This window comes from Lepidochelys kempii, chromosome 2 (genome assembly GCF_965140265.1).
Source record: "Lepidochelys kempii isolate rLepKem1 chromosome 2, rLepKem1.hap2, whole genome shotgun sequence".
NCBI lineage: Eukaryota > Metazoa > Chordata > Testudines > Cheloniidae > Lepidochelys > Lepidochelys kempii.
Window position 1 is genome coordinate 64133596 of NC_133257.1, and position 26232 is coordinate 64159827.

At 41.1% G+C, this 26232-nt stretch overlaps 1 long non-coding RNA gene across 2 annotated transcripts; it reads left to right on the forward strand.

The window, feature by feature from the left end:
- The first annotated feature begins 1736 nt into the window (after positions 1–1736).
- LOC140906670 (uncharacterized) lies at positions 1737–21443 on the forward strand. Of its 2 annotated transcripts, XR_012157199.1 has the most exons (7): positions 1737–2098; positions 7328–7412; positions 11495–11746; positions 12616–12722; positions 12815–12905; positions 14454–14580; positions 19352–21443. It is a non-coding gene; the product is annotated as an uncharacterized lncRNA (long non-coding RNA). The 2 variants fall into 2 exon arrangements; XR_012157200.1 differs by lacking the exons at positions 7328–7412; positions 11495–11746.
- Positions 21444–26232: the final 4789 nt, after the last annotated feature.

The following is a 26232-nucleotide window of genomic DNA, read 5'->3' on the forward strand; positions in this document are numbered from 1 at the left end:
TGCTCATCTATCAGACAATTGTGGTGTTGGTTTTTTATAACGCCAATGGTAGAAAACCCAGATCCACAGAGGTATGTTGATCCAAACATCTTTAAAAGATAGAAGGGTAGATTCTGGCTATTCTGAAATTGGCCAGCATTTTAAGTCCAGTAATCACAAAGTTCCACTTCTCTGAATTTTGCTTCCAAGACATCTGAGCTCTGGAGCCTTAATTGTTTAGGAATTCTTGCATCGTTTACATCGAAGTTTCACCTCTACCAACAACATGTAATGTGGAGAAGTGCAATATCTTTCCTGTTAAGACTGTCTGAAAGGCATCATTTTTTCTAAACAGATCCCCGACACTGCTTGCACGGCCTTGGAGCTGCAAGTTGAGGGAATTCAAGTGACCAGTAATATCACACAGAAAAGCTACCTGTGATACAGAGAGGACATCATTCATAAATTCCAGGACCTTGCAAGCTTTGTTCATCTTGTAGTTTGAAAGAAATTCTATTATTTCTTTTTGAAGCGCAAAAAACCTCTTTAACATACGCTCCCTACTTAACCAGCAAACGTCACTGTGCTGCAATAGGTCACTGTATTTGGCTGAAATGTCTTGTTAAAAGAGCTTTAAAAAGATGGTGTTGCAAGCTATAATTTGAGCATGTGTAGTTCATTAATTTCCTCACAATACCCATTGTTTTTTCAAGTCCCCAGACAACTTACCGCATAGGACAGTCTAGTGAATGGTGCAGTGAAGTATATTTGATGAAGGGTGTATCACTGCCAAACATGAAGCAAAGCCCTTTTCTTTTCCTGTCATGGAGGGACCCCCATCTGTAACAAGCAGATTTGTTTTCTGCAGATCTAAGCCATTTTTTTTCAAAAAAGCCTTTTACTTTTTCAAAAATGACCTCTCCGGTGGTGTAGATTTCTAATGGTATTAAGCACAAAAATTCTGCCTTGAAAATGTCACCATCATAAAATCTAACAAACAGTGATAGCTGGGCAGTGTCGCTTAAATCATTTGATTTGTCCATTGCAAGAAGCATATATTTGGCATTTTTTAAGTCAGAAAACAGTGCTGACAAACAATCCCTATAAATTACCTCCAATCTTCTTATTGGGTGGAATCAGACAGGGGAACTTGCTTCACATGGTTCACAATGTCATCTTTGTTTTTATCTCTGGCAAAAAGCTCTTCCAGCAGTTCCAACATGCACTCCTTCACAAGCTTGGCATTCAAGAAAGGCTTTTTCTTTTTAGCTAGTACCAGCTGCAACGCTGTATCAAATATGGGTTTGTAGAGAAGTTACTGTGAGATGCAGGATTGAAGACAAAATGGAGGTGATACAGCTGCCTTTTTATATTCTCTGCAATATGGCTTATATTTCCTTTGTCCCAAACACAAATTCACAGCAGATAGGCATGGAAAAGAATTTGGAGACCCCGGTCCATAGGCATATTCTTGTATGTCCTGCTGACTCAAAGGCGTAGCCCCTGGCTTCTCTCAACAGGTTCATTGTACAGCTGATTGCCCTTGAATGGGCCTCATGCAGTCTGGATAGTGCTGTTGTAATCGGTCTAGAGGTGTCACCCAGAAACACAGCACAAGCTTGAGATATCAATGTACCACACATTTATAACTCACAATACAAAGATGACATACATATAAAAAAGCTTATCATATTTAGTAAATCATAACTTTTCCACTAGTACCTTACATAGCATATCTTGCATAAGATTCATTCCAATTTTGGTTTTGGGAGGAAATTATTAAAGAGATTCATCTTATCGCAAAGTGCCAGCTTCCCAGAACTGACTTGCTTTCTTAATGCTCCAGGAGAGGCTCTACATTTCAAAGAGAGCAACAAATTAATTTCCTTTTTTACTGTTAGCAGCAAGACTTTGTATTGAACATTACTGGGAAAAGTGTGACTTCTCTGGAAATGTGGTATTGCAAAATACGGACTGCCTTTGTAATGCAAAAGCTTTCACACAAAGTATGTACATAAGAGAAGCGTCAAAAAGAGGATTCCGAATTTTGGTCACCCACTTTGGCATACTCAGAGGAGCAGGATGACTCTCCAGCCAGCAAGCCAGAATCTTTAGCCAGGTACTTTGATTATTAACCTGATCCTGATTAAATAATAAGCAATGTTTGACATAGTACGTTAATCTTTAATTGTAAATTTTTCTTAATAAAAAGTTGAGAGAGACAGACCAACAAGACTGCATGATCCACCTAGAATGTTATATTAAGTTTACTTCTTTTTTAATATAAAGGTATTCTAACGTGTACAAAATTACAAAAACAATTTACATTACAGTGTGCTGACAGTCAGTAGCAAACTATATTTGCATCAGCATTTTATAGAAAGTTAGTACTTTAAAGAGGTTCTCCTGCTTCAATCACTGTGCAATAAGATATGTGTCCTTTGCAATTCAAAGTGCCTCCTCTTCCTTCTGTGGGTGTAAAATAATAGCCCTTCCACCCACCTGACAAAACTCACTGTTGAGGTAAGACCCAAATCAAACGACAGTTCACTCTGTTGTGATACAATAGGCGTAACCATTAAAAGCCAAATAAGAGTCCCGTGAAGAAAGTAAATCACAGCCACACCGCAGCAGAGGTGCCAATATCTGTAATGCGTTCGCAACACCATTTAACATGGGTTTGGTGTGGGTTTTTTTTAACTGAATGGTTACAATTTTAGTTCAGCACAAAACCAAAGCCCCACACCTCTTAGTTTACAAGCATGCGACCCAAATGAAGTAAAGAGGGCTGCATATTTATAATTGAGAATAGGTTTGGTCTCTGCCAGGTAAAATATCTACAATATAAACTTTTATGTTCATAGGAAAGCACTGAACTTTGAATTAATTGAAACAATTTCTTGATGGAGTTTCTTTCCAAGGAACTAAAATTAAAGCAGTATACGGAAGAGCATCAGCTTCCAATTCTCACTAGAAAAACATTTTTCCCCAGTAGTTTAGAATCTGAGTTGTGTAGCTCAGTGTAGCTGTGCATTGTACAAGGTGCCAACTATGGTAATTATTCTATTTCCCTTTAAACAAGAAGAAATATCTTCCAAAAGTTCCTTTCTCTGAGGATATTATTGTATCATGCTCTAAGCTGAATCTCTGACAAGAAAGTATAATGAAAAATTCTTTTGACCACAATTTGAAGGTTAAAATATTTTAAAACTGAGACAACAGACCAAAGGTGTCCAGGACAACAAGAAAAATTGTACATGTGGGGGTGAGGAAACAAAGTTTCTTATTTCCATGTTGGCTTTGTAATTTTAAAATGATTCTGTTCATTGGCATGGACGACAACTCAACTACCTTTTAAGAGCGCTCTTGATGTTGATGAAACGGCCTGAGCAGTACTATTGATCATCTAATCTTACAGAAGACTTTACTGATATGTTAATATGGCTGCTCTGTGCTCGGGGTGGGGAGTTGTATGGGCCCGTGGTGTCTGGGCTCCAGCAAATTCAGGGGCGCGGGGATGAAATCACTACAGGGATCTCCTTGAAGAGGTCATCCCACCAGGGGAGGATTTACCATGAAACAGACCGTGCTGTGGCACGGGGCCCCCAGTGACAGGGGCCCCACAAAATGCAGGACAAATCTCATCTGACAACCTGCTCCTGAGTCCCGGCTGGTGGCGCAGCAGAGCTCAGGCGGGCAGGCTGCCTGCATTCCATGGTGGCCGGTGGCCCCATGCCACTCCCGGAAGCGGCTGGCTGCTGGCATGTCTCTGCATGCCCCTGGTGGGGGGAGGCGGCTCCGCATGCTGCCCCCGCCCCAGGCAGCGCACAGAGACCCCGTGCCCTCCTCCTCCTCCCAAGGGGCGTGCAGAGATGTGCCAGCAACAGGGCAGCAGGGCTAAGGCGGCTCCCTGCCCGCACGGTCTCCCTCCCGCCACGCCGCACTGCTCCTGGAAGTGGCTGGCATGTCCCTGCGGCCCCTGGGGGTGGAGTGCCTCTGCATGTTACCCCAGCCCTGAGCACCAGCTCCACAGCTCCTATTGGCTGGGAACTGCAGCCAATGGGAGCTGTGGGGGCAGTGCCTGCAGGCAGCGGCGCGCAGAGACCTCCGCTCCCCTCCCCCAGCCTAGGAACCACTGCCAAAGGAGTGTGCCGGTCACTTTGGGAGCCGCAGCACCCAAGGTAAGCGCCGCCCCCCTGACCCCTCCTGCACCCCAACCTCCTGTCGTAGCCCAGAGCCTGCACCCCGCACCCAAACTTCTTCCCAGAGCCCTCATCCCATCCCAGACCCCAACCCTCTACCCCAGCCCAGAGCCCAAGGGGGGGCCCCCAAAAATGAAGCTGCACACAGGGCCCACTAACTCTAAATCTGCCACTGCGTCCCACACTCTTGTTGTAGGTCCCTCCCTCAAAGCTGATGAATCCCTAGGGATCTGGAAGATCCTAGGGGATCCATGGGAGGGCAGAGTCATCCACATGAGAGCCCTATGCCTTTGCATCATCTCTGGCACCATGACTCCAATGGAGACACACTACCAGGGATCAGAGTAGCAGCCGTGTTAGTCTGTATCCGCAAAAAGAAAAGGAGTACTTGTGGCACCTTAGAGACCAAAAAATTTATTTGAGCATTGTTCCCAAAGCCTCATGGGTTGGAGGGAGGGGCCAGGGAGACTATGTTGTCTTTTCTGACTAAGTTCTTTGAGGCTTATTGGTGTGGAGACAGGATCAAGAAGCTGATGCAGCCCCCACTTCTGTGTGAAAAGGGTGAGCTCTGTATGCAGACCGTCCTGTCCATGTGTGGCTCCAGGGGGCATGAACTGGCCCAGTGAGACTCCCTAAAGAGTAAGGTACCATTCATGGAATCATAGAAATTTAAGGCTGGAAGGGACCTCAGGAGGTCATCTAGTTCAGCCCTGTGTGCTGAGGCAGGATTAAGTAAACCTAGATCATTACTGAGAAGGTGTTTATCCAACCTGTTCTTAAAAACCTCCAATTACAGGGATTCCACAAGTTCCCCATGGAAGCCTATTCCAGAATTTAACTATCTTTACAGTTAGAAAGCTTATCCTAATATCTAACTTAAATCTCACTTACTTCAGATTGAGCCTAATACTTCTTGTCCTACCTTTAGCAGCCATGCAGAGCAATTGATCACCATCCTCCTTATAACAGACTTTAGCATATTTGAAGACTGTTGGTAGATCTTTCTTTAGACTTATTTTCTCAAGACTAGACATCCCCAGATTTTTTTAATCTGTCCTGATTGTTCAGCTTTTTCTAAACCTTTTATTGTTTTGGTTGCTCTCTTTTGGACTCTCTCTAATTTTTCCATTTCTCTCCTAAAGTGTGGTGCCCCGAACTACACATAGTAATTCTGCTGAGGCCTCACCCCAGTGCCAAGTAGACTGGGACAATTATCTCCTGTGTCTTACATATGACATTCCACTTAATATACCCAAGAACGTATAGGGCTTTTTTGCAACTGCATCCCATTGTTGACTCATATTCATTTTGTGGTCCATTATAACCCTCCAGTCCTTTTTAGCAGTCCCACTGTCTAGCCAGTATTTCACATTTTGTAGTTGTTCACTCATCATAGACTATCTGAAAAGTAAGGTACCATTCATAGCAGTGAGGGTGGCAGATTTTGCCTTTAATGACCTAGAATTACTCTTTTCTTTACTTTTCATACATACATCTTATACACTTTCCATGCTCATTTCAGATGGTTTGTATTAAGTATCTTTGGTATTTTAATGGTAAAATGTGGTGAAGTTTCAGATCGATCCTGTAACTATCTCTGTTGGGATTTCAGACTAACTCTTTCAGAAGAAGAGTATGATGAAATTTCCCAGTCTATTAATGGGTAAGTTTTGTGCATCAGTCTCCTATGGAAATGTTCATTAACACATATTTTAGAAAGGCTTCATGTTATCAGAGCCACTGTTGTTTTACTGTTAAGTGCTTGGTTTTACCCGGGGTGATTCCAGACTCCGATACTTCATTTCCCTAAGCAGGGAATGCGAGTCTAATCTTCCTCTTTCTTGCAGGTATGTGCTAAGTACTGCACATGCATACACCCCTGCTAAAAGAGGAAATCATTTGTGTTCGTTCCTTAGAAATGTGTATCTGTCAGATAGCAGCACAGCTGCAAGTATTTCATTTGACACCCCTTTCTGCCTGTGTGCAGGGTGATAGGAGCTGCATTTGAATGGAAGCCAGCAGCCCATCATGTTGTCCGTACCTCCTTTCAGTGATGGCCTTCATTTTGCCAAAGCTATTTCACGGCCCTTGCAGTTTGCTTACTCACTGTTCCCCTCCTTACTCCTTCTCTTCTCCTCTTCCAACCCTCTCCATGCTTCTTCTACTGTCTCACCCTCTTCCTCCCACACTTCCTCCTTGAAACTTCTTCTGCCTTGTTCCTTGCTCCACCCAACTCAACCCTTATGATATTGTGTCAACAGAGGGCCTGATTCTGCCACCCTTACTCATGCCACCTTACTCCATGAATAGTTTCATTGGGATTACTCATGAAGTAAGCTGTGACTCAATGTAAGTAAAGGTGGCAGTGCTAGGTTCTTAGATTGCAGACTGTTTTTGACAAGGACCATGTCTTTATGTTCTGTAGAAGGCCAAACACACCTTGAGTGAGAGGTGGCACATAGCTGTCCAGCACCAGGATGACCTGTAACTCAGAGTGACAAGTCCTTCCTTGCTCCCATGGGGAGGGAGTAACTTATTTCACTCCTTTTTGTGAAGACTCTGTTGTCAACTTGGCCAACATATCTGGCTGGCTATTGGAGAGGACAGAGCCAAGTCTATTCCCGCTCTTTCCCCCTCAACATCCACCTACTTGCAAAAGGGAGCAGTGGTCAAGTAGCTGCAGCTTACTTTTCATCCCCACTCATCTGTGATCAGAGTTGCAATCTGAGGAGGGCTGCACAAGTGAGTAAGGGTGGGCCATACCCAATCTTGCTGCCCTGCTATGTTAAGTAAGGGCTGTGAGACTCTGACTCTGTAAAAGAAAGTATCTGCATCCATTGAATTGTATATGGAAGCTTCGGATCAGAATGCTATATATGGCCTTTTATCTTATAAGGCTTGTATGTTTTAGCTTCAGGTTCTTTTCACTCTGAAAATATTATCTTTAATTATTATCAGCAGGCCCCACCTCTTTTTTGAAGTGTTGGAATTTACTGTAGCACATAGGCATTGTGATCATATGGTTTGGTGTTTGCCTCCAATGAGTTTAGGTCTCAGGGTTCTTATCAGTCTTGTCCATGTTTACCCATTATATTATGCCTGGACCTGTAGTTATTTACATGTAATAATACTTTATTGTTTTTCAGGGTACTTTTCCCAGGAGGTGGTGTTAGTCTTAAGACTTCAGAATATTCTAGGGTTGCTAGGATATTTTACAAGAAGGCACTAAAGGTAACCACTTAAAGCAAAAACTGTTCTGGTTATTGTCGGTGTTCAGGGACCAAAATCATGGGAGGCTTATATTTGGACAGTCTCCAACTGGAGTGCAGTATATTCCTGTTAGCCTGTTAATAAGGAGCTGACTGTTAGTATGTGTGTGTAACAAATCATCTAATAGCTTTAGATGCAGGTCTGAACTGAACACCTCCAAACTTCAGAAAATTAGAATCTGAACTTTAAGGTTTGAGGCCCATCGCTAAATAATTTAAGTGAAGTCAATTGTTAATTTCTTTATTTGTACAACATTACTTGTAAAATTTAGCTTAGTCACCCTTATTGCCAACACTTACACAAACTTTCTTGGTATCCAGTGTATTTTTTATGCAGTAGAAGTGCTCAGATGTTCTGCTCAATACTAAATCAGGCCAAGATTTTCAGGGGTTTGGGTGAGTGCTCAGCACTTTCTGAAAATCAGGCCCTTTAAGTGTTTCAGGTTGAGCACCCAAAAAGTCAGGACCTCAAAATAATGGGTCACTTCTGAAAATCTTGGCTACACTCTTTGCTAACTGTAGTTAACATACTTTCCCCAACATATTTAACTGTACAAATCTATCCTAACAATACAGATATTTTGCCTCTCTTCTGTTATGCATAATGAAGGCAGATATGAGCTATGATGAAGGAAATAGCCTAATAAGTATGCTGCAATGAGAAGAAGTGGCTAAGACATGCAAGTTGATGCTGCAAGAAAGGGACTGGAAAAAACAGAATAGATCAGTTAGCAAGAAGTCAGCTGTGCATTTCAAACTATAGCCCGTAGGAAAAGGAGAGGTGCCTGGAGTAGAAGTTTAGGTGCATGATACATAGCAATGCAGATGGCAAGCTGGGCCTGCTGTTTACTCTACCTGTGTGAATTTTACTGTTTCATCCTTTTTCCTATCTGTTTCCTCCACCTCTTAGATTTCATCATTGTCGTAGACTCTGATCTCTGGGAGTTGGGACAGTCTTGTTTACATGTGTATACAGAGCCTAGCACAATGAAGCCTGTATTCTTGACTGGGGCCTCTAGGCACTGGTGCAATAAAAATAGTAAATAATAATGATACCATCCAAAAACAGGGAATATTTAAATGTTAAATGCATTAATTCTGTACATATACAGTTTACTCAAGTCATATCATTATATAGCATTAAAGGGAGTCTAAAGAGACCCTAAAGTGATGTTATTTACAACTTCTTTGGCACCCACCCGTTCAAATTCCCTTATTCTTACACATGGGCAAATAGATTTCAGTAGATCTAAGTGTGTCTTAGTGTGTGTGTGTGGGAGGGAAAAGCGTAAGTTAATGTGAATCACACATTTTACAAATTTCCTCTGAATTTGACCCCCAGTAACTGCAAATCAGTACACAATACCTTAGAAGTGAGCTTGATTCATCGCACAGTAAGGCAGCCAGGTAGAAAAAAATTCTTTGCAGAGAATTATCTAGATTTATATGGATAACATAATTTATAGTGAGGCTGTTTCTCTTGGAATATGCCAGTGATGCTCTGATTCATCACTGAAGATAAATAATTAATTCTCATTTTCTAAGAGTCAGTTTTTTCAAAGGTTAGTTGTGTCCCATTTGGCCTATCTTGAAGTAGAAGTCTGATCTTCCAAGGTCCTGGCAGCAGTGAATCTCTCCATTTTACTAATCTTTTACCTCAAGAGAGGCCAGTCTCTCTCTCTTTTGGTGGGAACCTTTATAGTGGAGCTGGTCAAAAAAGCGATTGTTATGCATTTTTTTCATCCAAATTAAAAATTTCAATGAAAACCACTGTAGCAAAGTCTAATTTCAAAAAAAATGTGACCAGCCCTAAAGCATAATATGTACAATGCATAAACTGATGCAGCATCAGGAAACATTAGCTTGCAATCAGCATTCCTACATACCCTGCTGTGCAGAATATAGCATACAGCAGCCAAGGAAAACACAGTGATATTTTCTCACTGGTATTGGTTTATAGAGATTATTTCAAAATGGTAGGTGCTTCACCCTGGATAGTGTTGTGTATGATTGTCTGTGCTCTGGGTCTCTCACTGCACAGGTGGCCACTGTGAAATAACTGGGGGTCAGTACAATGTGTGTTTGGTCTGATGTATACATGTATCTGAGGGTACAAGTCACTTTTCTGTGCAGTTTGTGTCCTCCCCGCCATCTTTTTTCTTGGGCATTGCCATCTGGTTATCATAGACCCTGATATTGCAAAGACTTGCTTACCTTCTGTAGTGTGAGTAGTTCCATTTACCTCAATGAAACTATGCACAATGTGTTAAGTTAAACATGTGAGTAAGCATGCAAGGGCCATAGAGTCTGATGGAGGGACCATACAGTAAACAGTAGTGATCATGAAATATGAACATTTGACAGCAACTCAATAAATTGCTTGTGTCGTTCTTTAGATACAGAGTTTGAGAGAAGATCTTTGTAGACATGGTCTATGCCAGGGATTGGCAACCTTTGGCATGTGGCCTGTCAGGGTAAGCCCCTGGAGGGCCAAGACGGTCAAGAGCATGTTTGCATGTATAAAGATGTCTGGAATTTCTACTGTTCTTTTAAATTCATGTCCATGTCTCTTCCCACTTTTCCTTGTCAAATTCAAAATAAGAGATTACTTGGTGTGACTGTGTTTTTAAATTACATGTACACGCAAGGGGTGAAATCCTAGTCCATTTGAAGCCAATGGGAGTTTTGCCTTACACTCTTCTCAGCTACATTAGAAAAAAAATTCAGTCTTTAGTGATGTTAAATATGTGGTTAGCATCTAGGCTCATTTTTAGGGACAGTGACTATAAGGGGAGTACATGTTAAGGGCTTGATTATGGTTTCACTTAAACTCTTTTGACATCATTCATTCCTCACATGCACCAGAGTAAGTGAAAGGAACAGCAAGCTTTACACATCTAGTATTTACATGGCAGATGACTATAAATAAGCTTGCCATAATTTGTTTTAAGTTTTTAAATATTTTTACAGATAATATTGATGTTTATTTTAAAGCATTTTTTTAGATTTTTATCAATTTAAATTTCCACAGTTGCAGGAAATTATGGGGAGAGTGAGAAAACAGTGTGGGTCAGATAATTATTTAATGACAGTAGATGCTGAAATTCAACATGTTTAAAGCTTTATACCATTTAAATATAAATTGTCATGACCACATGTCCAAATATACAAAAGTAAATACCCTTACTGAAACTCTCATAAGTTCTGAAGTAGCATTTTCCTTACTTTGCTTATTTGTACATTTCAGTTATCATTGATGGAACTATTTTTTCATGAGTTTGTGTATGTATGGTGAAATTGACTTTTACAAATATGTATCTAATATCTAATCCTTCCAAGCCTAGCTCTAAATATACCGTGATACCGTTGGAGCTTCTTTGCATAGATAGTCAATATTTCAACATTTTACTGTAGGAGCAAGGATCTATGTGAGCTTTTAGGGTCACAGTGTCAGTGATATAGTTAAGATGGAGGTAGCACCTTAATGTTCGGGAGACAACAGGGCTTTTAAAACCTGTGTGCGGTCAGAAAAACTACCACCTTCTCACTGTCCAGATCTCTCTGAGAATATTCAGAGCCATATGTGCTTCTTTAAGTTACAAAAATTAGTTTCATTCTGCTTTTTATTAGCTATTCTTTCTTTCTTCCCTTACCCTAGTTTTGCCCTTAGCTCAGATTTCATATCAGTTTCATTGTTTTTAAAGTAACAGTGCCACTTTCTATTTTATGTTGTTTAAAGTCAGAATTTTTCCTCCAGGAACCTAGAGCACAAAATTGCTGGCTATGCAAGCGTCAAGCACATAAAAGGGCTAGATGTTGCAGAACTCCCTGTCCCCCATAGAAATAAAAGGATGTACTATTTGTTAATGCATAGCGTTGTGCTTGCCTCATAGTAGAAATGTCCTCATTTCATGGTTCTCATGTCCAGGCCACTCACAAGATTATCTGCCAATACCCTACAAAGGTCCAGTGCATATTAACATGTACCTAAATTACTCTATGTGTTGACATATTTCTTGACTTTTTTTGCTTCTTATTTTAAAGACTAATGATAAAGGAGACTATTTTCCTGTCTGGGGAACATGTCTGGGACACCAAGAGCTTACATATCTCACCAGTGGGAAGAACTTACTGGTTAAACTGAAAACTGAGAATATTTCACTCCCATTGAACTTTACCACAGATGAACACTACAAATATCATTTGGTTTCACAGGAATCATGTTAGAGCTTCTCTCTCCCCTTTTAATGTTCTTCTTGTAATGAACCAACATTTAAGGTTGAAGATTTAGAACAGGTGAGACTAATGTTTTTATTATGTTGATATTGTTCTAGCAATAGAATTCTATGAATATAAAATAAGAGGTCTGAAAGCAAACTATTTGCAGGCCACAGGTATATACAGAGAGGCCAAAATCAAAATTGTGGCTCTGAACAGCCATGAACTTTGGGGAAGTTTCGTCCGAGATCCATAATTTAGGTCTAGTCCCCCAGCTCTGTAATGAGCTGAATAAAATGTTTGGATCCAAACACCTCCAAGCGTTGGAGACATTTGGATTAGAACTTAGCAGGTTGGCTCACTTCTAATCATAAATGGCAGCACTGTTCTTCTTGGTGGTATAACACATAGCGTTGAAAGCAGTTGGTCTGCCTCCAGAATGAGATGCAAGTCAGCATATGGGTAGCAGAATCTGACTCTGAATGATGCTTTCTGTGGCTTTTTATCTCACAGCAATGAGCAGGATTTCTCCAATTGATTGCCAATAATTAATGGACTAAATGCTGTTGCCTTGCCTTATTTAGACAATTCTGCCTTTCTTAATTACATAGAGTAATACCTTATCTTGTGGGTAGTCCCACTGAAATTAATGGTAGAATAGGGTTCTAATCAGTGTGAACAAAGGTGGCAGAATCAGGACCTCAATAGATCAGGGCTTCAGCATATGGCCTGGTGAGAATTGCAAGGGTGAAGTCTGCTGGAGCTGTGTTACACACATGTGAGTATATTTCAGGGGTTTTCTTGATTAATAAAGTCTAACGAAAGAACAGAATCAAAAGGATTTGAAATGAATTCAGTCAGTACTTTATCACATGTATCCCCATCCTATTAATGATGTTCCATTGATCATACAATAGTCAGAATATTCCTTTCTTTTTTTGTACAAGCTGCAAAAGACAGCAGGATGTTCCAGAATTTTCCAGATGACTTGTTGCAAAAACTTGCCACTGAGCCTTTGACGGCACACTTTCACAAGAGGAGTGTCTCCATTAAGGTATTTGACTATTTGATTTAGTGAATTCAAATGAGTTTATTCTTCTAAATCTATAAATATAACAGTTTTTTTCTGTCATTTGTTTGCTGCAGAATTTCAGAAAGAATGAGAAACTAACCAACTTCTATAAGGTTCTGACAACTAACACAGATGGAAAGATAGAGTTTGCATCCACAATGGAGGGTAGCTATCAGTTTCCAATGTAAACTGTGATTGTAATTATTATTATTGTGGAAGATCTCAGTGAGCGTGGTAGTGGTGTTACGAGTTCATAATACAAATTTAATGTTAGGATAATCAGAGGACTGTCAGCACTGCCTGCCTTTCAATTGATTGGAATGTGTTCAGTCTGGACTCTAGAGATAACCTACATCTTCGCGCTTGGCTTTTGATGTGCATGTCTCTGAGTACACGTGTTCCCTCTCTCACCCAACTGCTCCACACCAGATATGTCAGCACACTTTATCAACAGAATATTTTCAGTGCTGAGGGACAAGACATGGAAGCACCACTTCCATTTTTGTAGTTTAAACCCCTCCTTAGTGCAATGTGTCTACTCTGGACTTCTGCTGTTGGCTGTCTACTGATACTGATGCTGCCTCTCCATGCTGCTCTGTTTATCTGTGCCTCCAGCACAGGGAAAGCTGGTAATTGCTCTCTTCCAAGAGACTCCTGCATTACTAGTGCCTTCATCTGAATGTTTAACTCCAGAAGCATATGTCTCATAGAATCATAGAATCATAGAATATCAGGGTTGGAAGGGACCCCAGAAGGTCATCTAGTCCAACCCCCTGCTCAAAGCAGGACCAATTCCCAGTTAAATCATCCCAGCCAGGGCTTTGTCAAGCCTGACCTTAAAAACCTCTAAGGAAGGAGATTCTACCACCTCCCTAGGCAACGCATTCCAGTGTTTCACCACCCTCCTAGTGAAAAAGTTTTTCCTAAAATATCCAACCTAAACCTCCCCCACTGCAACTTGATTCACTAGAGAATGCCAGAGAGAGGATTTAGTCATTGTTCTACTAGAAGCTATGCAGTAGGCTAAATGTATGGTGTATGTACATTCTAGACTAGTACTGGAGCTCGATAGTAACTTCTGTGCTGTTAACAAAACTCCTAGCACTTGCTCATTTTTTTAAATGAAACAATTAGAATCATAGAATATCAGGGTTGGAAGGGACCTCAGGAGGTCATCTAGTCCAACCCCCTGCTCGAAGCAGGACCAATCCCCAATTTTTGCCCTAAATCCCTAAACGGCCCCCTCAAGGATTGAGCTCATAACCCTGGGTTTAGCAGGCTAATGCTCAAACCACTGAGCTATCCCTCCCCCCGATAGCTTTCTTTTTTCAGTTTTTTAATACTGCAACTAAAACAATCAGATTACGAAGGGGGAACAAAAACCTGCAGAAACTTGTTTATATAGAATGAAACCCTTTTTCTTTTAACAATATGCTTAATTTTAATTGTAACTTTAAGTTCTCATACTATATAACTGACCAAATTATTTTTTTAAACTTAAATAAATATTGTTCTTGGCCTGAAACTTTTTGGATAGGAATAAATTTTCACAACAGAGATCCAACTTGCTGCTTAAGGCTTTGTGTTCCTGTTAGAGAACCCACTAATTATTAGTGAGAACTGTAGTAATGTATTCATTGTAATAAAATTGTGCATGCAATGACTTGAGTGAAGACCTAATATGTGCACTGATGGAAAATTTGTTTATGGCAGCATATAAATCCCCTATTTATGGTGTCCAGTGGCATCCAGAAAAAAGTCCTTTTGAATGGAAGAATGTCTCAGGCATACCACATTCCCCATCCGCTGTGAAAGTAACATATTATATTAATTAATGAAGGTAAGGTTTTTTTTCCATTTATATATATAAAATTCAGTTTCAAAGAGATAAAGTAGTAGAATGTTCTCTGGGGTGGGGAAAGGTCCCCTTTTCAAATGTCAAAATACTATACCTTTGTTTGATCTGTGAGCACATACTATGCAAGCGTAAAGGCTTATTAAAAGGAGGGACACTTAATAGAATGGTTAAGTAAAAATAACAACAAAAGCCAAGCATTCTGATGGAAGCAAACAAATTCCTTTCAGTAGAGAATAATTTGCCAGAAGGAGAGTGTTGATTTTTAATTTGAGATAAATTCTTGAGCAGACACCAACAACCAATGAAACTTTAGACTTGTTAAGGCTGCAGTCTAGGAGAACTGAAAGCTCTTATTCACATCCCAGTCTCACTCTACCTTGGGCAAAGTAGGTAGAATGAGATAAAATCTCCTATTCATTATTTCCAGAAATTTCCTCAGTTTTGTTTTATTTGGGGTAATTACAGCAGATCCAGAAGAGGGATGGACAAAAATAAGTAGGAAACTGTCTCCAGGCTCAGAGAAAGACCAATGCATTTTCCTCTTGAAGTGCAACAAAGCAGTCCAGCCTAGCCACATTACAAACTCTTCTGTGTTAGTCTCTTAAGGTACAGAACTTAATCCTCACAGCCTCTCTCTACAGCCCTTACTCCATTTGGCTGAAAAAGCTTCCACAGCCTGGGAAGGGGTCTTCAGACAAGGTTGACTACAATGCTATAGGCCAACACTGTCTCCTGAACACTCTTTACATAGTTTGCAAAGATCAGAATCCCACCTGCCTATTTCTTCCCTACCATAAAAATAAAATGTAGAGTGAGAAACACAAAATATTTGTTTAATAGGGAGCAGGTTTAATACAAACAAGAGAAAGTACGTTTCTCATAACACAGAACTACCCTGTGGAACTCATTGCCATGGGATGCTGTGATAGCTAAAAGTAATCTGGGTTCAAAAAAGCACTACATGTGTTCAGGGAGGATAGGTCCATGAATGACTATTATCCAAGATGATCAGGGATGCAACCTCATGCTCAAGGTAACCCTAAACTTCTGACTACCAGAAAACCAAGTGGAGAAGACAGGGATGGATCATTCCAACTGCTCTTTTCTGTACGCCTCCCATCCTAAATCTCTGGTACTGGTCCGTATGGAGAGAGCACATTAGGCTAGATGAACAATTGGTCTGACCCAGTATAGCTTCCTATGATTGATGGAGACACAGAATCTATGAGCATTTAACAGCCAATCCATTCTGCTGAAACATAATTGACTTTTGATCAATGGTATTTCTTACAACATTGTTAATTTTAACCTGAGCATGCTCCCAGAAGTGAAAAACTGAACTGGTAGGATTTTTGTTTTCAGTGTTGTTTCAGCCATATTGGCCCCAGGATATTAGAGAGAGACAAGGTGGGTGAGGTAATGTCTTTTATTGGATTTAGGTCTGTTGGGGAGACAAGCTTTTGAGCTATACAAAGCTCTTTTTCTGGCCTGGGAAAGATACTCAGAGGGTCACAGGTGGATATTTAGACATCTGAAGAAGCGTTCTGTGTAGTTTGAAAGTTTGCCGCTTTCACCAACAGAAGTAGGTCCAATAAAAGATATTATCTCACCCACCTTATCTCTCTCAGAAGGATTTTGTTTTCCTTGCAAATACAATCTTTCCCAACTTTGCAATGTCTTTTTTAAAAAAACCTATATTTTTATTGTTTTTATATAAAATATAAACATATAACATATATACAGGTTTCAGAGTAGCAGCCATGTTAATCTGTATTCGCAAAAAGAAAAGGAGTACTAGTGGCACCTTAGAGACTAACCAATTTATTTGAGCATAAGCTTTCGTGAGCTACAGCTCACTTCATTGATTAAATAAATTGGTTAGTCTCTAAGGTGCCACTAGTACTCCTTTTCTTATAACATATAAAAACACGCACAAGATGGAAATACCATATATCAACAAAAATTGTAAAACCTGGGGGAAAATGAACCCAAAATAAACAAACCAACCCCCCAGACTTAAAACGTGCCCCAGTGTGGGCACGTTCAGACCTCTGATGGCTTCAGTTCCATCCTCTCTTCCCCTCCCTATATTATCTAATAATAGTCTAAACATTTCTAAATACAAATATATTTTAAATCAAATATAATTTTGTATATACTATTGGGCATTCTAGAATATGTATAATATATTCCTACCTACAGATTTTATGTATACTTATAGAATCATAAACTCATAGAAGATTAGGGCTGGAAGAGACCTCAGGAGGTCATCTAGTCCAGCCCCTTGCTCAAAGCAGGACCAACACCAACTAAATCATCCCAGCTAGGGCTTTGTCAAGCCAGGGCTTAAAAACTTCTAAGGATGGAAATTCCACCACCTCTCTAGGTAACCCATTTCAGTGTTTCACCACCCTCCTAGTGAAACAGTGTTTCCTAATATCCAACCTAGACCTCCCCCACTGCAACTTCAGACCATTGCTCCTTGTTCCGTCATCTGCCACTACTGAGAACAGCCTAGCTCCATCCTCTCTGGAACCCCACTTCACTCAGTTGAAGGCTGCTATCAAATCCCACTCCACAACTCTTCTCTTCTGCAGACTAAACAACCCCAGTTCCCTCAGCCTCTCTACTATGTACAGTAGAACCTCAGCGTTATGAACACCAGAGTTACGAACTGAGCAGTCAACCACACACCCCATTTGGAAATGGAAGTGCACAATCCGACAGCCGCAGAGACCTAAACAAAACAAAAAAACAAATATAGTACAGTACTGTGTTAAACGTAAACTACTAAAAATATAAAGGAAAAGCAGCATTTTTCTTCTGCATAATAAAGTTTAAAAGCTGTATGAAATCAATGATCAGCTGTAAACTTTTGAAAGAATAACCATAGCATTTTGTTCAGAGTTACGAACATTTCAGAGTTATAAACAACCTCCATTCCCAACGTATTCATAATTCTGAGGCTCCACTGTATGCATATACATATAAACAAACTCATCACATCTACATTTACAACTGATCTGGTAAATCAAATATAAATTAGTATGAAATCTAAAAATGAAAAATGCAAGATAAAATTATATTCACAGTATGTCCAATGCTCTGCACAAATTGAATAACTAGTGCTATTTAAGATTATAGTGTACTTTACATGTCAGGAGTGTTGCCTTATTCCAAAGGACTTGTGGTCACCGTAACACAATTCATGAGAGGCAGAGCTAGTGAAGAGATTCTGTCTAGCGGTTCAAGTTGCGATGGTTAGTGCAGATAATACTTCAGTCAGCAGATGTTGCTATAAACCTCAGCTTAGTGTTAAACAGTTAGTCTATGCACTGCAGCATTATTCGGTTGTCCTTAAGTGGATGGCTATTTGATGCTGTATCTGAGGTTGGTCCCCCTCAGGATTTGCTTTATGCTATTGAATTATAGGTGCTGAGTCTGTGGGTGCTCCGGAGGTGGAGCACCCAGGGGAAAAAAAGGTGGGTGCTCAGCATCCACTAGCCACCCGCCGATCAGCTGTTCGGTGGCGGGGGGAGGTGCTGGCGGGAGTGGGGGTAGGGCCTCGGGGTGGAACACCCACCCAGGAAAATGAAAGTAGCCCCTGTGCACTGAATGCAACCCTTTTTTTTGCTAAGCTCAGCTGAGAAGGCAGGAAAAAGAGAAAAATTATGGCCTTTGTACATAAAGGTTTTAGGTTTTCTGGCAGCTTTCATTAACGTTACTTTATCATCTTCAAGCTATTCAGTAGCTTGAAGACGATGAGTCTGGGCTTGCCAGAATCTTGGCTAGTAGTATCAGGCATTTGATGAGCCCTTTCAATATCTAATGGGAGCAGCTGGGGATCCAATTTAAGTATGTCAGAGAGCTGCTTCTGAAGAAAGCTGATAGTATTCTTCCCCTCTAAACCTTCAGCAATGCCCAAGAGGCAAAAGTTGTTTATTTGAGATCTGTTTTCTAAGTCATCCTATTGTCTTCCACTTTGTCTAGTGTAAGTTTAAGGAGGCTGTTTCTTCTTTAATTTCCCTTTGTAGCTCATTTTCCAAGTCAGCCATTTGGGATTTTATATCACATACATGCTTAGGGAGACCACAAATGTCTTTTGACATTAAATCCAGTTGTGAGGAATTCCTTTGGTGCCATGATATCTTGAGTTAGGTTTTGCTGAGGCCCTGCGGTCTCCACTTTCAGCTGCTTAGGTGATGCAGGGTCAGATCTTTTGTTGCCTTTTCATTGGAATCCATAGTCAAGTGTTCAAAGTTTATTCAGGGGATCAATTTCAACTTTGATGACAGAAACTTACTGCCAATTTGCCAAGAAAGTAATTATTAGAGATGAATTGATATGTAGGGAGTGAAGAGGTCCGAGACTAGGTAGCCACCTTCGTCATGGGTACCACGTGACCCCCAACTTTGCGATTTCTGATAGGATAGAATTGCAATGTATTAGTTCTGGTTTTGCAGATGTCTCCAGTGCTGCAAGAATCAAATTTTTAGTAGCAGTCATTGCTTTTAAAAATGAACATAGCCTTCTATGAAAATAAAGTATCTTTATTACCAGTATCCTTTGGAAAAGGTAGCTCCACGATTTCCACCACCAATTTAAATTATGATGTTATTATGGTTGTTATTTATTATTAAATTTTTATACCACTGTTTGCTATAATTGCATATAGAATAACTGACTTCACCAAGCAAGATACTATCATAGACGATGACAGTGAAGTAATTTGTACTTTTAAAATGTCTTACAGCCTGGAAGAGCCTGCACCGTTTTCCCAGTAAGAATGAAGAGACCGAAGCATTGATTTATAATTATGCCCCTGTTTTTAGTAGTGCATTTTCTATATTTCAGCAAATCTATTTTTTTGATTGAACATCCATTCCATGGGGCAGGGTAGCTATCTGTAAATAGAGTTATTTGTTGCAAGTTTCATAATTAAACTCATGTTGTGCATTGCAAGTGGCAGAACACCAGAATGCTTAGCTTACCTTACAGTGATTTATCCTATGTTACCTCTGTAGAATTGGTCCATTAATCTGACAAATTTTCATTCAGTGACATAATAATTGCCCTAGATCACATTTTAATATCGCTTACAGGGAAATACATTTTACCTCCAGGGATGGAATCTTGATTGTGCTTATAAATTAGAAAAGAATCAGGTTTATTAATCAGTGCCAAAAAAATGAACAATGCTCTTGTCATATATTTGAAAGAAATAAGTTTAATTCTTCAGAACACTATGGGCTCTGTGATAGCATGTGTGTTGTTTAATCAGATCTTTTAGCGTAATTCTGTTCTTTTGGAAAATGTCCAGAATTGATAACTGAACTGAACCAGAGCCCCACAATGCTTTATGGCTTGACCAAAGGTGAAGCAGAAAACTATTGTCTGAGAAGCTATAGTGCCATGTTACAGTGGTAGTTTCGCCAAATAAAGAATGGATTTGTATTAAGGACTCTGAAATCAATTCTCACAGACATATTAACCCAAATATATATACTGCTTTATTACTGTAATTACATGGGTAATTGGATAAGGTGTGTTGTGTAACTAAAATAAGGAAGTTATTAACAAGCAACAAGGAAGGCCTATCATATATTTTTAGAATGCTTTATACTTGTGCTAAGTTTAGAACTGTGAACTATACTCATGTTCAGCTTATTGTGGCAATGTACTAGCAATGTATTGTGGCAATGTACTAGCAATGTATTGTGGCAATGTACTAGCAATGTATTGTGGCAACGTACTAGCAATGTATTGTGGCAATGTACTAGCAATGTATTGTGGCAACGTACTAGCAATGTATTGTGGCAATGTACTAGCAATGTATTGTGGCAATGTACTAGCAATGTATTGTGGCAATGTACTAGCAATGTATTGTGGCAATGTACTAGCAATGTATTGTGGCAATGTACTAGCAGTTAAACTCTTGCAGTCCCTGTTTTTGTACATGTAGTTCTGTTCTTTGTCTGGGTAGAGTCTGTCAGAAAATGAGATGTAGGTTCTGTTGAGGCTTGTGAAATAAGCACCATCTTCCAGGTACAGATAGTCATATGAACTGGATCTGTTTGGTACAGATGTCTTTATGTCTTGCAAAATGGGTATAGGACTAGATGAGAAAAGAGATATAAGGCTTTGTTAATACAGTGGATTTGAGGATTTTCTATCTGTTGTAAACAAGTGGGGCATAAATATAAGTCAAAGGGAGCTCATACTTTGGGACAAACTGAATGTTACAAGACTGCTCTCCAGACCGGTGATGTATTAACTTTCTGTATTGTGCTGGTTTATCTATTTTTGATTAATAAACTGATTGAGCCTAAGTAATATTTTATCAATAAAAGAATTGAACTCATTGGTATCAACAGAATGAAACACTGTTTTGATCTTGAGCTTGACAGAGGTGTGGCTTGTGGCTGAGAAAATGATTTGTCCTTTAGAAACACGACAACAAAAAATAGGGAAACATTATTGCAAACTGGCATACAAAAGTGCATGCAGTGCCATTTGTGAAATGGTATCTGCTATACATTAGGCATCTGTGTCTGGGGAGCCTAAACCTTCTAGAATTTATATAATAGTGAAGGTGCAGTATAATTTGGGGACTACAGACATCAGTTAATGTAAATCCATTTGGAGCGGAGAGTTTAAACATTGATTCACCTACTGCTCTCTCCCTCAAGTTCAGACTCACATCTTTCTTAAGCACCTGATCCAAAGCTCACTGAAGTCAGTGGACAGATTTTGGCTCAGGCTCTGAATTTAAAAAGAATATGACTGCCTAGTGTTCTCAATAATGATATTATGTATAATTAGGCTTTTTCTGTAACTGTTGGGTGAAATCCTGATCCTTCTGAAATTAAGGGGAGTTTTGCCATTGACTTCACCAGGATTTCACCCCTTGTTTTTAAACATTTTGATGTGATGCCTTTCAGAAAAGTTACTAGCTGGGATCCATACTGCAGAGATGAATGACAAAGACCAATCTTTTAATGCTGATATGATGTAATGCTTGTAATTGTTAGGCAGCTGCATTTACTGTACTGTTTCCTTTTGCTTTGCCTTACAACACATTACTTGAATTGAAATGAGTCTTCTTGATTCTTGAAAAGTTTGTTCAGTAGTTTTGTGATGTGTCAAAATGGGACAAAGTTGGGGCAATCAATTTCCTTTTCCTTTTCCCTCTACAGGCCCAAACCTCCCATTGAAGTAATTTTGTTATGCTTTTGAAACTTTATTGATTTTATATATAATCTAAATACATAATGAAACAAAATATGTATAAATATGTGGACAAGGTGGAAATACCATATAAATAACAAAATTCAGTGTTTAATATCTGCAAAACCTGGAGAAAACAAACCAAAAGCAAACACACACAAAACCTAGATCCATAGACTGGTCATGCAGGGCATCAATCATTAAGTGACTAAACAGCTAAATAAGTGAGAACATAACCTATGGGCATCAGAGACAAATATATAGGAGGCAGTTTCTTTTTTAATTTTCCTGGTTTCAGTGGCAGTTTTTTGTAGCTCATTTTCCAAGTGAGCCACCTGGGATTTATATCTGGGATTTTATATCACATACATCCTGAGAGAGGCCACAAACCCTTTTTGAGATTGAGTCCGCTAGGACTTCTTTCAGTGCCGCCCTGTCCTGAGCTAGGTTCTGCTGTGGCTTCAGCTGCTTAGGCGATTCTGGCTTAGGTCTTTTGTTGCCTCTCATTTTTTCATTGGGGAGGATAGTCAACAATTTGAAGTTTATCCAGGGGGTTAATTTAAACTCTTTAGGAAAGTAAATATTAGAGTAGGGCCGGGACTAGGCAGCCAACTTCCTCATGGGTACAATGTTCCACTGAAGTCATTTTGTGTCAGTGAGGAGTTCAGGTTTTGAACCTAAGTCCTCCAGAATTGAAAGTTAGTAACACACAGTACTTCCGGGCAACACGTCTGTAGCACACGTGCTGCATTTCTCAGGTCATTCAAGAGGGTGGAAAACTCCTTACTCACTACTCATAACCTCACAGCCACATTGGCTTGCTACAATTTAACTCTTAACAAAAAATGACTGGAGATGCATTCATTAATATTCCATAAAGCAAAAATTGCATCTCTAACTACTGTCAAGAATCCAGCCCAGTGCTCTCAGAAGCATGGGTGTGGATTGGCTGGTGAAGTCAAATTCAGTGTTTGCATTTCACTATTTCTGGGTACTATTACTCTTAAACTCAGGAAAGCTTAGTTGATGAGGGACATTGTAGGTTACTTCTGCAAGTGCTTGACTACTTCAGTTTAGCACAATGCAATTCTGTGCTGTATTATATATCAACTAGTAGCCGAAAATCTATGCTATCACACGGGTGTGATTCATAGAATCATAGAATCATAGAATATCAGGGTTGGAAGGGACCTCAGGAGGTCATCTAGTCCAACCCCCTGCTCGAAGCAGGACCAATTCCCAGTTAAATCATCCCAGCCAGGGCTTTGTCAAGCCTGACCTTAAAAACCTCTAAGGAAGGAGATTCTACCACCTCCCTAGGTAACGCATTCCAGTGTTTCACCACCCTCTTAGTGAAAAAGTTTTTCCTAATATCCAATCTAAACCTCCCTCACTGCAACTTGAGACCATTACTCCTCGTTCTGTCATCTGCTACCATTGAGAACAGTCTAGAGCCATCCTCTTTGGAACCCCCTTTCAGGTAGTTGAAAGCAGCTATCAAATCCCCCCTCATTCTTCTCTTCTGCAGGCTAAACAATCCCAGCTCCCTCAGCCTCTCCTCATAAGTCATGTGTTCTAGACCCCTAATCGTTTTTGTTGCCCTTCGCTGGACTCTCTCCAATTTATCCACATCCTTCTTGTAGTGTGGGGCCCAAAACTGGACACAGTACTCCAGATGAGGCCTCACCAATGTCGAATAGAGGGGAACGATCACATCCCTCGATCTGCTCGCTATGCCCCTACTTATACATCCCAAAATGCCATTGGCCTTCTTGGCAACAAGGGCACACTGCTGACTCATATCCAGCTTCTCGTCCACTGTCACCCCTAGGTCCTTTTCCGCAGAACTGCTGCCTAGCCATTCGGTCCCTAGTCTGTAGCGGTGCATTGGATTCTTCCATCCTAAGTGCAGGACCCTGCACTTATCCTTATTGAACCTCATCAGATTTCTTTTGGCCCAATCCTCCAATTTGTCTAGGTCCTTCTGTATCCTATCCCTCCCCTCCAGCGTATCTACCACTCCTCCCAGTTTAGTATCATCCGCAAATTTGCTGAGAGTGCAATCCACACCATCCTCCAGATCTTTTATGAAGATATTGAACAAAACTGGCCCCAGGACCAACCCTTGGGGCACTCCACTTGATTCGCGATGTGACAGAGAGACTGCCGAGACTCATCAAGCCCTCGGATCGCTACCCCTTCCTGCTTCTCCACGTGGGCACCAATGATACTGCCAAGAATGACCTTGAGCGGATCACTGCGGACTACGTGGCTCTGGGAAGAAGGATAAAGGAGTTGGAGGCGCAAGTGGTGTTCTCGTCCATCCTCCCCGTGGAAGGAAAAGGCCTGGGTAGGGACCGTTGAATCGTGGAAGTCAACGAATGGCTACGCAGGTGGTGTCGGAGAGAAGGCTTTGGATTCTTTGACCATGGGATGGTGTTCCATGAAGGAGGAGTGCTGGGCAGAGATGGGCTCCATCTTACGAAGAGAGGGAAGAGCATCTTTGCGAGCAGGCTGGCTAACCTAGTGAAGAGGGCTTTAAACTAGGTTCACCGGGGGAAGGAGACCAAAGCCCCGAGGTAAGTGGGAAAGCGGGATACCGGGAGGAAGCACAGGCAGGAATGTCTGTGAGGGGAGGGCTCCTGCCTCATACTGGGAATGAGGGGCGATCAACAGGTTATCTCAAGTGCTTATATACAAATGCACAAAGCCTTGGAAACAAGCAGGGAGAACTGGAGGTCCTGGTGATGTCAAGGAACTATGACGTGATTGGAATAACAGAGACTTGGTGGGATAACTCACATGACTGGAGTACTGTCATGGATGGTTATAAACTGTTCAGGAAGGACAGGCAGGGCAGAAAAGGTGGGGGAGTAGCACTGTATGTAAGGGAGCAGTATGACTGCTCAGAGCTCCGGTACGAAACTGTAGAAAAACCTGAGTGTCTCTGGATTAAGTTTAGAAGTGTGTGCAACAAGAGTGATGTAGTGGTGGGAGTCTGCTATAGACCACCGGACCAGGGGGATGAGGTAGATGAGGCTTTCTTCCGGCAGCTCACGGAAGCTACCAGATCGCATGCCCTGATTCTCATGGGTGACTTTAATTTTCCTGATATCTGCTGGGAGAGCAATACAGCGGTGCATAGACAATCCAGGAAGTTTTTGGAAAGCGTAGGGGACAATTTCCTGGCGCAAGTGCTAGAGGAGCCAACTAGGGGGGGCGCTTTTCTTGACCTGCTGCTCACAAACCAGGTAGAATTAGTGGGGGAAGCAAAAGTGGATGGGAATCTGGGAGGCAGTGACCATGAGTTGGTTGAGTTCAGGATCCTGACGCAGGGAAGAAAGGTAAGCAGCAGGATACGGACCCTGGACTTCAGGAAAGCAGACTTCAACTCCCTCAGGGAACGGATGGCCAGGATCCTCTGGGGGACTAACTTGAAGGGAAAGGAGTCCAGGAGAGCTGGCTGTATTTCAAGGAATCCCTGTTGAGGTTACAGGGACAAACCATCCCGATGAGTCGAAAGAATAGTAAATATGGCAGGCGACCAGCTTGGCTTAATGGTGAAATCCTAGCGGATCTTAAACATAAAAAAGAAGCTTACAAGAAGTGGAAGGTTGGACATATGACCAGGGAAGAGTATAAAAATATTGCTCGGGCATGTAGGAATGATATCAGGAGGGCCAAATCGCACCTGGAGCTGCAGCTAGCAAGAGATGTCAAGAGTAACAAGAAGGGTTTCTTCAGGTATGTTGGCAACAAGAAGAAAGCCAAGGAAAGTGTGGGCCCCTTACTGAATGAGGGAGGCAACCTAGTGACAGAGGATGTGGAAAAAGCTAATGTACTCAATGCTTTTTTTGCCTCTGATTTCACTAACAAGGTCAGCTCCCAGACTGCTGCGCTGGGCATCACAAAATGGGGAAGAGATGGCCAGCCCTCTGTGGAGATAGAGGTGGTTAGGGACTATTTAGAAAAGCTGGACGTGCACAAGTCCCTGGGGCCGGACGAGTTGCATCCGAGAGTGCTGAAGGAATTGGCGGCTGTGATTGCAGAGCCATTGGCCATTATCTTTGAAAACTCGTGGCGAACCGGGGAAGTCCCGGATGACTGGAAAAAGGCTAATGTAGTGCCAATCTTTAAAAAAGGGAAGAAGGAGGATCCTGGGAACTACAGGCCAGTCAGCCTCACCTCAGTCCCTGGAAAAATCATGGAGCAGGTCCTCAAAGAATCAATCCTGAAGCACTTGCATGAGAGGAAAGTGATCAGGAACAGCCAGCATGGATTCACCAAGGGAAGGTCATGGCTGACTAATCTAATCGCCTTTTATGATGAGATTACTGGTTCTGTGGATGAAGGGAAAGCAGTGGATGTATTGTTTCTTGACTTTAGCAAAGCTTTTGACACAGTCTC